The sequence below is a fragment of the Sapajus apella genome, unplaced genomic scaffold (assembly GCF_009761245.1).
Source record: "Sapajus apella isolate SASKATOON/1434 unplaced genomic scaffold, GSC_monkey_1.0 scaffold1, whole genome shotgun sequence".
NCBI classification, from domain to species: domain Eukaryota; kingdom Metazoa; phylum Chordata; class Mammalia; order Primates; family Cebidae; genus Sapajus; species Sapajus apella.
Window position 1 is genome coordinate 22,527,791 of NW_022436941.1, and position 16,287 is coordinate 22,544,077.

The window sequence follows — 16,287 nt, forward strand, 5'->3', positions numbered from 1 at the left end:
AGGTCTACATAGTAATACTTTTATCATTGCAGAGACCTCTGTTGCCATAACACAACTCTGACATTGCAGTTCCAAAGCTGCCAGAAATAATGCATGAATGAATGATGTACTGTGTCCCCAGAAATCTTTGTTTACAAAAACAGGAACTGGGCTGTCATTTGTTGACTCTGTGCAGAAACTATTTTTATATCTTCTCTCATTTGTGCCCAGAAGGAGAAGTGATTCCTTACCCCATAGTGAAATATAAGTCATGGACCTCATACTTGCATAATGCCAGCATTGGAACACAAATTGATAAAACAGTATTTAGCATAAGGCAACTAGCAGATGAGGAGAGGTTCACCAAAGTGATTCTTTACACTCAGGATGGGGACAAGGCCAAGGAGAGGCTGAGATCCATGGTCACCTGCATTGTCCAGTACAATTTCCTTTCTATGCTGCTAAGTGTTGTCTGCCAGGCTGGCTAGACGGATTCTATTATCTTGTTATCCAAACTCTGTATATCTAAATATGTTTCCATTATCTCACTATGTATTTTTCTATAACTCCAAACAATGCAAGGCTTCTAATGTTTTTTATACATGGGGATTCTAGCACATATCCATGGGCTAAACACTACTTTGCATACTCTCCTGAAGTCTATGTCTTTACCAAAGCCCTACATGCTCATATTTTCTGAACATATATAATCATGTGTATCAGCTGTAATATGTGTTGGCATGCAGATTCCTGTTTTTTGTTTTTTTGATTTTTTGTTTTTCCCACAGGACTACTGAATCTGGGATGAATCAGATTTTTTTTCTGTCAGGAGAGGGCCATTTTCAAAAGTTGTCCTGGGTGATTATTATGATTAGGCAAGCTTGGTAAATATTACTTTAAGTAATACTGCTGTGACATCCACCATCCTCAACTTGCATTATATTCTGGGTTAAAATTTATACTTGTTCTTTCCAAACATCATGGAAGTGTTTACATTCTCTGTTTTGTATAGGAGAGGAGTCTTCCCAAAAGGCTGGTGTATTAGAATCACCTGCGAGCTTTTGAAAATACTGATGATTGCAAACTGAAACAATTTGACTTGTTCTTTTCCTAACCTTTTATTTCTTTCTCTTGCCTGATTGTCCTGGCCAGAACTTCCAATACTGTGTTGAATAGAAGTGGTGAGAAAGGGCATCCTTGTCTTGTGCCGGTTTTCAAAGGGAATGCTTCCAATATTTGCCCATTCAGTATGTTATTGGCTATGGGTTTGTCATAAATAGCTCTTATTATTTTGAGATACGTTCCATCAGTATGTAGTTTATCAAGATTTTTTTTTAGCATGAAGGGCTGTTGAATTTTGTCAAAGGCTTTTTCCTACATCTTTTGAGATAATCATGTGATTTTTGTTATTGGTTCTGTTTATGTGATGGATCATGTTTATTGATTCGTGAATGTTAAAGCAGACTTGCATCCCAGGGATGAAATTGGCTTTATCGTGGTAGATAAGCTTTTTGTTGGGCTGCTGGATTCGATTTGCCCGTGTTTTATTGAGGATTTTTACATCCATGTTCATCTGGATATTGGCCTGAAATTTTCTTTTTTTGTTGTGTCTCTGCTAGATTAGGAAGGATTCCCTCTTTGTATTATTTGGAAGAGTTTCAGAAGGAATGGTACCAGCTCGTCTTTGTACCTCTGGTAGAATTTGGCTGTGAATTGACCTGGTCCTGGACTTTTTTTGGTTGTAGGCTATTAATTGCTGCCTCAATTTCAGAACTTGTTACTGGTCTATTCAGGGATATGACTTCTTCTTGGTTTAGGTTTGGGAGGGTGTATGTGTCCAGGAATTTTTGCATTTCTTCTAGATTTTCTAGTTTATTTGCATAGAGGTGTTAATAGTATTCTCTGATGGTAGTGTGTATTTCTCTGGGATTGGTGGTGATACCCGTTTTATCAATCTTGCTTAAGTTGATAAGCAACAACTTCAGCAAAGTCTCAGGATACAAAATCAGTGTGCAAAAATCACAGGCATTCCTATATACCAATAACAGACAAAGAGCCAAATCATGAGTGAACTCCCATTCACAATTGCTACAAACAGAATAAAATACCTAGGAATACAACTTACTAGGGATGCGAAGGACCTCTTCAAGGAGAACTACAAATCACTGCTCAAGGAAATAAGAGAGGATACAAACAAATGGAAAAATATTCCATGCTCATGAATAGGAAGAATATGAAACTGGCCATACTGTCCAAAGTAATTTATAGATTCAATGCTATTCCCATCAAGCTACCATTGACTTTCTTCATAGAACTGGAGAAAAAACTACTTTAAATTTCATATGGAACCAAAAGGAGCCCACATAGCCCAGACAATCCTGAGCAAAAACAAAAAACAAAGCTGGAGGCATCATGCTACCTGACTTCAAACTATACTACAAGGATACAGTAATCAAAACAGCATCATACTGGTTCCAAAACAGATATATAGACCACTGGAACAGATCAGAGGCCTTAGAAATAACACCACACCTCTATAACCACCTGATCTTTGACAAACCTGACAAAAACAAGCAATGGAGAAGTGATTCCCTATTTAATAAATAGTGTTGGGAAAACCGGCTAGCCATATGCAGAAAGCTGAAACAACCCCTTCCTTACACCCTATACAAAAATTAACTCAAGATGGATTAATGACTTAAACAGAAGACCTAAAACCATAAAAAACCCTATAAGAAAACCTACGCAATAGCATTCAGTATATAGGCATGGGCAAAGACTTCATGACTAAACACCAAAAAAAAAATTGCAACAAAGGCTAAAATTGACAAATGGGATCTAATTAAACTAAAGAGATTCTGCACAGCAAAAGAAACTATCATCAGAGTGAACAGGCAACATGTGGAATGAGAGAACATTTTTGCAATCTATCTATCTGACAAAGGACTAACATCCTGAATCTACAAAGAACTTAAACAAACTTACAAGAAAAACAGAACAAAACAAAACCATCAAAAAATAGGCAAAGAATATGAACAGACACTTCTCAAAAGGAGACATTTATGCAGCCAACAAACATATGAAAAAAAGCTCATCATTATTGCTTATTATAGAAATACAAATGAAAACCACATTGAGATACCATCTCATGCCAGTTAGAATGGTGATCATTAAAAAGTCAGGAAACAACAGATGCTGGAGAAGATGTGGAGAAATAGGAATGCTTTTACACTGTTGATGGGAGTGTAAATTAGTTCAACCATTTTGGAAGACAGTATGGTAATTCCTCAAGGATATAGAACTAAAAATACCATTTGACCCAGCAACCCCATTACTGGGTATATACCCAAAGGATTATAAATCATTCTGCTATAAAGATGCATGCACATGTATGTTTATTGCGTCACTGTTCACAATTGCAAAGACTTGGAACCAACCCCAATGCCCATCAGTGATAGATTGGATAAAGGAAATGTGGTATATATACATCATGGAATACTATGCAACCATAAAAAGGATGGTTCATGTCCTTTGCCGGGACATGGGTGAAGCTGGAAACCATCATTCTCAGCAAACTGACACAAGAACAGAAAACCAAACACCATGTGTTCTCACTTATAAAGTGGGAGTTGAACAATGAGAACACATAGATACAGGAAGGGGAACATCACACACTGGGACCTGTTAAGGGGTGTTGGGCTAGAGGAAGAATAGCATTAGGAGAAATACCTAATGTAGATGATGGGTTGATGGGTGCAGCAAACCATGATGGCATATGTAACAAACCTGCACATTCTTCACATTTACCCCAGAACTTAAAGTATAATAAAAATATACTGATGACTGGGCTCAAAACTCCTCCACAAACATAGTGACCAGCTAGGTGGTTGAAACAACTGTTATAAGAAATGGTTATAGTAAATCATAAAAAAAAATTGTTCATTACTTTTTTTTTTCAAACAACTTACTCAGCATTAACATAATTTAACCAAAAAAAAAAAAAAAAAACCAAAAAACTGTGAAAATACCTTTACCACTACAGTTTTAGAAACTTCATCTAATTATTTAGGACAATTTGTGGTAGTTGTAAGACTAAATAAATACACCTATCTTAATCATATAGGAAATATTTGAATTTAAATGAAGAGTTGTCCAAATTCCTACCATTGTTTCTCATCCCCAAATTACATCAATAATATATTTTCATAGTTTAATATCCAGTTACCATAATTATTTTCAGAACTGAAAATAAGTTTTTCCAAAAATAATTAACTTTGATTTTAAAAGTTAATTATTATATAAGTATTCCTCAATTTATAGTAATTAAAATAGCATACTATTCATAGGTAGCTGCTTAGCTCTTAGGTTCTTCCTTTAGAGATAAGAATAGAATTCAGAATCAAGGACACCAAGCTGAATGCTCAGGCTGAGGCTATACTCAAATTATCATGGGAACATTGAGTAAGTTCAGTAGGATTGTCCAAACTATGCATATGATATAGAGATGGGCACTATATATGACAAAAACAAATACCTGGATTGTTCTAAATGTTGAACAGGAATAATCTCCTGTTAGTCTCAAAAAACCCTTAGGTAGTACTGCTATTTTCTCCACTTTTGAGTGAGGAAACAAACACTCTGCCATGGTCATAAAGTGTATAGTTATTACAGCAGTAATTGTATCCACATATATACTTAATCACTACTCTTCTACCTCTTAAGGCAGACCTTGATAATTCATGTAGGGATGAGGCAGTGGAGATTGTTAGAAATGAAGATTAAAGATTGTTTCAGATAGTTCATCTTTCTACAGCCTTTTCTACAAACATTGGCTCATAGGCTGACCTTTGCCTATCCAATATAAGCAACATTCTTCTTTCCTATCATCTGTTTTATATAAAAGAAAATCTGTGGGGGAGATCCAAGATGGCCAAATAGGAACAGCTCTGGAGTGCAGTTCCCAGCAAGAACCACACAGAGGGTGAGTGATCACTGCATTTCCAAATGAGATTTTACTGCCCACAGACCAGGAGATTCCTGGGCTAAAAAGTGTCATGAGCCTTCAGCATGGCTGTTTCAGGTCTCTGCAGAAAAACACACAAACCTCGGTGGCCATTTCAGCTGGAGCCTGGAGCTCCTGGTATATACAGCCATCCATTCAACTGAAAAAAAGAGGCTGAAACAGGGAGCCAGGTGATCTGGCTCAGTGGGTCACACCCCTACAAAACTGAGCAATTTGAAACGCTCTGGATTGAGAGTTTTGCAGCAAGTACACCTGGACCTGGGACAGTACAGCTTGGTGGGGGGAAGGGCATTAGCCATTACCGAGGCAGTCTGCCATTACTGAGGCAGTCCACCATTACTGAAGCAAACTGCCATTACTGAAGCAGTTCTAACTGTACCTCGGTAAACAAAACCACAAGGAAGTTCACACAGCAGCTGGGCAAAGCCCATGGCAGCTCAGCAATGCCTCTGTTGGCAGACTATGACTAGAATACCTCCTTGCTGGGCAGGGCATCTCTGAAAAAAGGCAGCAGCTTATAAATAAGGAACTTATAAATAAAGCCTCACCTTCCCTGGGAGAGAGCACTTGGGAAAAAAGGCAGTTATCAGTTCCGCTGCAGCAGATATAAACGTACCTGCCCAGCAGCTCTGAGTGGAAGAATGGAGCTCCCAGCTCAGCACTCGAGCTCTGATAAAGGAGAGACTGTCTCCTCAAGCAGCTCCCTGACCCCCATATATCCAAAGAGACACCTCATAAAGGAGAGTTCAGGATGACATCTGGCAGGTACCCTTCTGGGACAAAGATAACAGAGGAAGAAACCAGCAGCAACTCTTACTGTTTTGCAGCCACCACAGGTGATCCCCAGGCAAGCAGGGTCTACAGTGGACCTCTAGCAGTCCTACAGCAGAGGGGCCTGACTGTTACAAGAAAAACTAAAAAACAGAAAGAAATAAATTCAACATCAACAAAAAGGATATCCACTCAGAGACCCCATCTGAAAGTCCCCAACTACAAAGACCACAGATAGATAAATATATGAAAATGGTAAGAAACCAGTGCAAAAAGATGCAAAAACACCAAAAACCAGGATGCCCCTCCTCCTCCAAGGGATCACAACTCCTCACAAGCAAAGGAACAAAACTGAGTGGAGAATGAGTCTGATGAATTCACAGAAATGGGCTTTAGAAGGTGGGTAATAACAAACTTCTCTGAGCTGAAAGAACATGTGCTAACCCAATGAAAAGAAACTAAGAATCTTGAAAAAAGGTTAGACAAAATGCTAATGAGAATAAAGAGCTTAGAGAAGAATATAAATGACTTGATAGAGCTGAAAAACACAACAAAAGAACTATGAGAAGCATACAGAAGTTTTGATAGCTGAATCAACCAAGCAGAAGAAAGGATGTCAGAGATTGAACATCAACTCAATGAAATAAATGAGAAGGCAAGCTTAGAGAAAAAAGAATGAAAAGAAATGAACAAAGCCTTCAAGAAATATGGGATTATATGAAAAGACCTAATCTGCATTTGATAGGTGTACCTGAATGTGACAGAGAGAGTGTATCCAAGCTGGAAAACACTCTTCAGGATATTATCCAGGAGAATTTCCCCAACCTAGCAAGGCAAGCCAGCATTCAAGTCCAGGAAATACAGAGAACACCACTAAGATATTCCTCAAGAAGAGCAACCCCAAGGCATTTAATCATCAGATTCACCAGGGTTGAAATGAAGGAAAAAATGCTAAGTGCAGCCAGAGAGAAAAGTTGGGTTACCCACAAAGGGAAGCCCATCAGACTCACAGTGGATCTCTTGGCAGAAATCCTACAAGCAAGAAGAGAGTGAAGGCCAATATTCAACATCCTTAAAGAAAAGAAGTTTCAACCTAGAATTTCATATCCAGCCAAACTAAGCTTCATAAATGATGCAGAAATAAAATCCTTTATGCCACCTGAGTTCAAACTATACTACAAGGTTACAGTAATCAAAACCGTATGGTATTGGCACCAAAACAGAGATATAGACCAATGGAACAGAACAGAGGCCTTGGAGGCAATGCTACACATCTACATCCATCTGTTCTTTGTCAACCTATTAAAAACAAGCAATGGGTAAAGGATTCCCTGTTTAATAAATGGTGTTGGGAAAACTGGCAAGCGATGTGCAGAAAACAGAAATTGGATCTCTTCCTGACACCTTACACTAAAATTAATGCCAGATGGATTAAAGACTTAAACATAAGACCTAACACCATAAAAACCCTGGAAGAAAACCTAGGAAAAACCATTCAGGACATAGGCATAGGCAAGGACTTCAGGACTAAAACACCAAAAGCATTGGCAACAAAAGCCAAAATAGTCAAATGGGATCTAATTAAACTCCACAGTTTCTGTGCAGCAAAAGAAACAATCATTAGAGTGAACTGGCAACCAACAGAATGGGAAAAAAAATTTTGCAGTCTACCCATCTGACAAAGGGCTAATATCCTGAATCTACAAAGAACTAAAACAGTTTTACAAGAAACAAACAAACCCATTCAAAAGCAGGTGAGGGACATGAGCAGACACTTTTCAAAAGAAGTCATATATGAGGCCAACAAACATGAAAAAAAGCTCATCATCACTGGTCATTAGAGAAATGCAAATCAAAACCACATTGAGATACCACCTCACACCAGTTAGAATGGTGATCATTAAAAAATCTGGAGACAACAGATGCAGGAGAGGATGTGGAGAAATAGGAACACTTCTACACTGTTGGTGGGAGAGTAAATTAGTTCAACCATTGTCAAAGACAGTGTGGTGACTTCTCAAGGATCTAGAAATAGAAATTCCATTTGACCCAGCAATCCCATTACTGGGTATATACCCAAAGGATTATAAATCGTTCTATTATAAAGGCAGGTTTTGAACAATGAGAACACATGGACACTGGGAGGGGAGCATCACACACTTTGGTCTGTTGGTGGGGACTAGGGGATGGACAGCAGGGGATAGGGAGGTTGGGGAGGTATAACGTGAAGAAATGCCAGATAGAGGTGACAGGGGGATGGAGGCAGCAAACCACATTGCCATGTATGTACCTATGCAATAATCCTGTATGATCTTCACATGTACCCCAGAACCTAAAGTGCAATAACTGTGTGTGTGTGTGTGTGTGTGTGTGTGTGTGTGTGTGTGTCAGAGAGAGAGAGATAATTTGATGCTATTAATTGAGTACAGTCAATACAGGGCAATATAGGATAAAACACTTGATGTAATTCATCTATCAGCTGTAGATGGATCTGCTATCTATCATTGAAACAATTGATTTGGGGAAGACTTTCTTTAGGTCAAATTTAAATTGTAAGAGGTAACACAAGAATGAAACTTCAGTTTTTCTGACTTCAGTTGGAAGAATAAGCATACTTACTGGTCTCCCTTCATCTAGGAACCAATTTGTACAATAGCAGAGAAAAAAAAAAACTTTAAAATGAATACATTTATACCAGTAAAGATAATGTAATGTAGGGAGGTTATTAGTGTATGATGGATTTCAACAAATTTCTAGAAGACAGAAGTCAATAAAAGCTTTTTTATAAATCAAGCACAGAGGAGGAAGTTGTAGCCAAGAATACCCAGAGGGACACCACAGAAAAGGGAGGCAGATGATCCTTCCTTGTGGCCCTCAGCGAAGCTCCAGATTTGGGTTCAGATGGTGGTGGATGAAGAGGCTAAAATAGGGTGATTGATTGAAAGTCTGTCATGAAGCATATGCACTAGTGATCCTAGTCTTTCTCTTGCCTCCTTCTTCCACACATATATATCAATATGCTGATATATAACCTCCCATTAAAAAGAAAGGCTCTTCGCTAGAAAGTTCAAGTTAAGTGATTAAAGAAAAATAGGGCTATTCAGATGGGAACTTGTGTCCAAAGTGATGTCCTCCTTATTCTGAGCTCTGGGAGGTCCCAACTTAGTGAAAATCTCCTCCTCCTGTCACATAAAGCAAATCCTACAAAACTGATGACCATATACCTGAAAAAATTAACAATTTGAAAAGGAATAGAAAAATAAAGACACAGAGCTTATCCCAGAAGAAAAAGTGAAAATTCAGAGGACAGAAGAAGGAAAAGAAAAAAAACATAAAAATTCTCAGACAAGCTCAAGGTTACATTGTATCCATAATGTTATAACTAGATGTTAAGAGGAAAAAATTAAGAAAATAATAAATATAATATGGAAATTTAAAATTATTGTTATTGACTAGAAGGTTTAGCAAACATAAAGATAATTAAAAGAATGCAAACCATATAATTAAAAGAAGTGATATAGAAAATGGTAAATTGTTTTGGGAATAAAATAATCTAGCAGGAGTAGAGGGATACATCATACTGCTCACCAACAGGCTTAGCAGTTAGAATAAAATCTTTTAAAAATCTTCAGATAGCTTCTAGCATAATGAAAACATTTTCAGAACTACAAGGACTTAGAACGGATGTTCATACATTATTCCTAAGGAAGTCATTTAAGGTATATTCCAGGAAAACAAGGACAAGAACCAAGAGAGTCAGACATAGGTTACATGCAATTGTGGAACTAAACCAAGAGTCTAGTGAAAGAAATTCAAGGATGACAGCAATTATTAGTTATATAATTTGGCTCTGTGTCTCCACCCAAATCTCAGGTCAAATTCTAATCCCCCCAAGTTGGAGGAGGGACCTGATGGGAGGTGATTAAATCGTGGGGCAAGAATTTCTCCTTGCTGTTACCAGGATAATGAACAAGCTCTCATAAGATCTTGTTTAAAAGCATCTCCTCTGCTCTCTCGTCACCATGTGAAGATGTGCTTGCTTCCTCTTCACATTCCGCCATGATTGTAAGTTTCCTGAGGCCTCCCCAGCCATGCCTCCTATACAGCCTATGGAAATTTGAGTCAATTAAACCTATTCTTTATAAATGATCCATTTTCAGATCTTTATAGCAGTGTGAGAATGGACGAATACAATATGTCTAGAAAATGATTAATTTAAATTAAAACAAAATCTTTGAGCTCTAAGGCAAAAACAAAGTCTTCGGCTATAAATAATTAAGTAAAATCTCCCAACAGGAAGAGCTAGTAAGAGTTGTAAAATATTGTTAATGTGTTGAACAAGCCATGAGCCTTCTGTCACAAAATGAAAGGAGACAACTCAAAACTCTATGGAAGGATGTTGGGGATGAGGGCGTGATTAGGAAACTGACTGGTAAAGTCATGGTCTAAATAGGTGTTGCCAACTTTGGCAGCACATTGAGGTCATCTAGGGAGCTATTGAAACCCTGATGTTCATGCTGTACCCCAGACCAAGTACATAAGAATCTGGTTTTTGCTATCGTAAACAGCACTGCAATCAACATACGTGTGCATATGTCTTTATAATAGAACGATTTATAATCCTTTGGGTATATACCCAGTAATGGGATTGCTGGGTCAAATGGAATTTTTATTTCTCGATCCTTGAGGAATCACCGCACTGTCTTCCATAATGGTTGAACTAATTCACACACCCACCAACAGTGTAAAAGTGTTCCACAAAGAAAATGGGGCACATATACACTATGGAATAGTATGCAGCCATAAAAAAGAGTGAGTTTGTGTCCTTTGTAGACACATGAATGAATCTAGAAGCCATCATTCTCAGCAAACTGACACAAGAACAGAAAACCAAACACAGCATGTTTTCACTCATTGGTGGGTAATGAACAATGAGAACACTTTGGCACAGAGGAGGGAACAACACTCACTGGGCTAGGTCAGCGGGTGGAGGGAAGGAGAGGAGGCAGAGTGGCGGGGGGAGGGAGGATGGGAAGGGATAATGTCAGGCATGTGCATATGTACCCCAGAGCCCAAAGTACAATAATAATAATAATAATAATAATAATAAAGATTCACAGGAGCAACATGAGGTGTCCATTCTAGAAATGGGTTCATTTGCTGAATATACAAGGAAAGATGATGTCAAAAAAAAAAAAAAAAGAGAATCTGGTTTTGGAGAGCTAGGCAAATATATGTATTTAAAGTTCCCCGAAATAATTCCAATGTGCAGTCAAGGTTAAAAACTACTATTCTAAACGTAAGCAAGCTAAGTTTTGATTTAGTTTTGAGGAACTGAACAAGAATAATACATTGAAATTATTTTGACTTTGATTTTAGGAAATCAAAGAGATTCTCAGAAAATAGAAATTACTATCCTTCACTATGTAGTTAAGTGTGTTTACACAGTTAAAAAAGACAAAACTTCATTTTCTTTTTAACTTTTAATCAATTTTAGATTATGTTATGATAAAAATTCTATTTTAGATTATCACTCATTTTTCACTTTACAGGAATTTACATATTTTAGAAATTTTCTTAAAACACTTGTAAGACAGAAAATGAATATTCGTATCATTATTTGTGGTGGCCTGGTATAAATTAAGAATAATGAAATGGGCAAACTTCCCTTGTTCCCCTTGCAGAGCGTGTGATGGGGGTATGGCTGGCTGGCTTCAGTGCCCCGCTGTGCAAACCTCTAGGGGAGCATACACATAGGCAGGCTGTGGGGCTCCTACCTCATGGCAGTGTGTAGGGGTGAATGTTTACAGCTTCTGAAGCCACGGTGAGTGTGTGTTACAGGTGCTTTTTTAGTTGAGCTATCTGCAGGCAGCTTGTGTTAGCTCAATTAGGCTCCTGCCTTATCACAAGGACAGAGAGCTTTCTGTATCCCAGGGTTCTTGCCTTGGCGTAGCAGAATAATTGGATCACAGGTGGGCTTGGAGAATGAGTGCAAGGTTTTATGGAGTGGAATTAGCTCTCAGCAGATCGGGGAGCCAGGAGGGAGATGGTTTTCCCCTGGATTCAGGCTTCTTGACGGCCAGGCTTTCCTCTGACTGGCTAGGCCAAAACACCACCTCGTTCCACTGGTTGATGGCTTGCCGGGGTGCTGGCATCTGTCAGTATGCTATTCTGCCGGCATGCTCCCCTAGACATTCTCTTGCCATCCAGCTGCTTGTGTCTTCTTCCGCCGATGCGTTTCTCTTGACATCCAGCAACTCGTGTGCTGGCCTGCTAGAGTCTCAGGGATTTTTATAGGCACAGGATTGGGGCATGGTGGGCCAGGGTGGTCTTTCGAAATGCAATATTTGGGCAGAAAAGCAGGAGTGCCCCTCCTCACCTAGTACTGTGGAAACACCCCCAGGGGTGGAACCCTAGCCAGAGACCTACCCTATCTTAGCACTTTCCTGCCCACTTTCTGTATCAATAACACTCCCCTCTCACTTCATTCTGCTCCTTACCCAAATGTAAAATCCCTCATAGAAACTCCACATGTTGAAATCTGGCACATACACACAAACCAAGCACACATAAAGTAAGAGCCTTCATAATTTTTAGCCTTTTACTCCCTTTAATTTTTCTTCATAACATTTATCAACAGCTGACTTTATATATGCATCAACTTTTGACACATTCCAATTTTTCTGAAAAACATTCTAAGTGAAAATCAAAAACAAATATTTACTGCTTATTTCAAGGATGGATACTGAAAAGACACTGAATATTTACATATGAAATTTGAAAAAAATGAATAAACTGTATGTTCTACAAGGGTGTGAGCTGTGCCTTACTCCTCTGTGTTTTTTGTTACTAATCAGAATGTTTATTGAACTGATCTACAAATGTACACAAGCAGAAGTAGAACAAGGCATATGGACTTTGGAGCTCTGGCCTAGAATAAATTCCCATCTTTTTATAGAGACTCTGACATATTTCCTGCTACCAAACTTTGCAGTGATTTGGCAGAACTCTGCAATAAATTAACCTTGTTTCCTTAGTGACTATAAAGATGTACACGGATGTGACCAGTCTTTGCAAGACAGAGTATAGATCTGTTCCAAGGGAGCAGTTTAGTTGATTTAGCTTATCTAAGACTTCTTAAATCTTTACATGAAAATATTCATCAATACTGTATAATTTTCAGAGCCCTGGATAAGGTAGCAAGAAACGTAAGTCTTGTTGCCTGATTTCCAACACATGATTGCCGACCTTACCATGTTAATTTGAGTTTCATTCAAACCATTGTCTTTAATTTGAGTTTCATTAAAACCATTGCCTTTCATCCAAGTTAAATATGAGATGAAGAAAAAATGTAGATAAAATACTTGAACATAGATTCATTCTATTTACATGCAAATGATGACTCTCAAATTGTTGAAAAGTACTCATACAAGTAGTTAGCCTGTGTCAAAGTTTTACTTAACTCATTATAGTCATAGAATAACCTACAGAATGAAAACCTGATTCAAAGAGGATATGAGAAATTCAGATTTACAAGGTTAGTGGAAAAACAAATCTGAAATAAGATTTCCTAGTATGATATGAAACACATTAATGTACTACAGGGAAATAAAACCATAACCTTTAGGGTTATCTTCTTTATTAAACAGAAAAAAAGTGACACCTGGCTAATTTTCTACAAATTATTCTCTAAGTTTACAGAGTTATAAGTCATGTGAATCATAATCAACTATAAATAATAAATCAGAATTATATTCTATGAGAGAATGAGATGGCCCTCAGGAAGCCTCATTAGAAAATGTTCTGGTATAACATGAATTTAAAAATTAAAAATAAAAACATTTTTCCTTATTTCTAAGTTTGGGTTTTGTTTCTTTTCCCTGAACATATACTAGTTAATCCTAAATCGTGTGGTTTGAAAAATGTCTCCTCATTTTAAAGGCAAGAAAATTATTTGGGAAAAATAAAGATAATATAGAACACGAATATTTTGGAAGAGATGTCAAAAGTTATCTTGCTTTAAGAGCAGTAGAGGTAATTTCCATTTAATTACTCTTATTTCACTCTCTGGGGGATAAAGAGATTAGTAAGACAACATTAAAAGCATTTTTATCTTCTAAAAATAATTATGTTAAAAAAAAACACGTAGTTCTTCTCCTTCTTAAAAAAAATACGGTTGTTTATGTCTACTTTGTAGGCTAATAATTGTTAGTAAGAATAAAACTGCCAGGCCAGTAGAACATACTCTGTCCAAGGTGCTACAGAGAATTAGAGAATTAAGCTACTTCTACTTTGAGGTATTTGCCTGAAGATAACTTCAGTTATTTCCTTGTTGAATTCTGTTATTTTGGCATTTTGGAGGCCTAGAGCTAAGTGCTGATGCTTCTACCTTGAAGTTCCTCTATTTGATTCTTTATGGCGTCTACTGACAGTAGCAGTGCTACATGTAGTTGATCATATTGTTTGGTGCTGCTTTCTAATTGTTATACAACTTTAAACCATGTCTTCCTCAAAACCCTGTATTCCTCTAGAGTTTGTACATTTTATCTGTCCTTACACAAAACTTATACAGAGCTAGGTAATGGGATTCAAGTAACTTCAAGCTCCTCTTAGGGCAGGTGATCTATTCATCTGTCTTCTAATCCTCAGAGAATGAGGAAAAACAATGGTGTCCCATTTTAAGGTCAAATTTAGGAGAAATTGCAGTAAGTGAAGTGTTTATTAACTTTCCCTTTCCTCATCTCTTCCACTTTCTAGTGCTTCTCTTCTTTAGTGTGACACCACCTGTCACACATTTGCTCTCAAAGGTCTTTAGTGTGAACCACCTGAGAATGTAGACCTTTGGATGACTTTGGAAATAAGTTGTTATTTATGCTTACCTGGATATGACACTGAAGATAATCTGTGTTAATATTAGGAAAAAAATAATTTTACGTAGGTTTGACAGGTTTGGCTAAGAAAATTAAAACACAAAATGCCTCTTGCTTACTGTCGTGAAGCAAGTCAGATTGATGCTAACATTGGGTCTCATTCTTATCCAGATTAGTTATGTTAAAATGTCAGTTTAGCAAAGAATATGTTGGCTCTGAAGTTAGGATGTCTAAGTTTGATTCTGAACATTGTCCTTGATTCTAACAGCGATTCTCGAATGTGGTGCCTGAACTGGCAGCACCAGCATCACAGGAGAACTTGTTAGAAGTGCATGTTCTCAGGCTCCACTGCAGATCTTCTCAATCAGAAACTCTAGAGATAAGACCCAGTATTCTGTATTTCAACAAGTTTTCCAGAAGTTCTCCACACTAAAGTTTGAGAACCATTGTACTACACTATTTGTGTGAGCTGTAAGTTATTTAACTTCTTTAAGCATCAGTAGCCTCTCTGGTAAAATGAGGTTAATAATATCTTACCTTAGACAGTGTTCCTAAAAATTAAAGAGAATCCATATAGGTAACTTAAGAGAGTGCTTATGGCGCGTGCCTGTAGTCCCAGCTACTCAGGAGGCTGAGGCAGGAGAATTGCCTGAACCCAGGAGGCGGAGGTTGCAGTGAGCCGAGATCGCGCCATTGCACTCCAGCCTGGGTATCAAGAGCGAAACTCCGTCTCAAAAAAAAAAAAAAAGAGAGAGTGCTTGTTACAGAGTAACTGTTTGATGATATTTAGCTCTTATTAGCTGTTACACGCTGATGCTTGAGCCACTTATAATGGGTTGAGTAGAGCCTAACCTGCTTTGCCACTCTTCTCAGTTCTGTCTCCTTTGACCCTTATTCATATAAATAGGATATTCTAGGATGAATGAGATACATTTTTGGTTCAGGTAATAAGCACACCACTATTTTTATATGATTAAGTCCTCTAGTTTTTATCTTCTGCCAGTATGAAATTGGAGTAGTAATTTCTTTGTGTGCTTGTTGATAACTGTGATCAAACTCATAAAGCCTCCATCATAGGGCACATATTAGGTGTCTGACATAAAAGGCTGCTTCTGCTCCTTCATTCTCTTACCCTTTGGCTCCTTACTCTCCTTCCCTCTTCATGGCTATTATTTGCAATTTGTTCTACAGGATTCTAAAGAATGATACAGGAAAAACCCCAGGAGTTTAAAAAATAGTTATATTCTCTCCTTAATCATTGTGAATTAGATGCTTCCTGGAGACCTTTTTATTTATATATGATGATGTTGTAGATATCATGTGGGCAGATCAAAAACTCAGTAAGAGCTTGGATAATGTTTCTGATTGAGACAAACCAAATCTATTTATATCTCAACTTCAACAATATTAATAGATGCCCTTCCTAAGACAGAGATTGTCCAAAGCAGTCAACTTGCCCCCAATTGCCTAGTGGAACTCTTTAAAGAATGGTGCTTTATCAGGCTCTCAGTTCCTTTTGCTGAAAAGTTTGAGATTTAGTATCATTAGTAGCTAAATTAGTAGTGATCAGCAGTATTTGCTATTGGACCCATGCATAACCTCCATCTCTGCCACCATGGCTACTATATTCGTGAGCTCACTCTT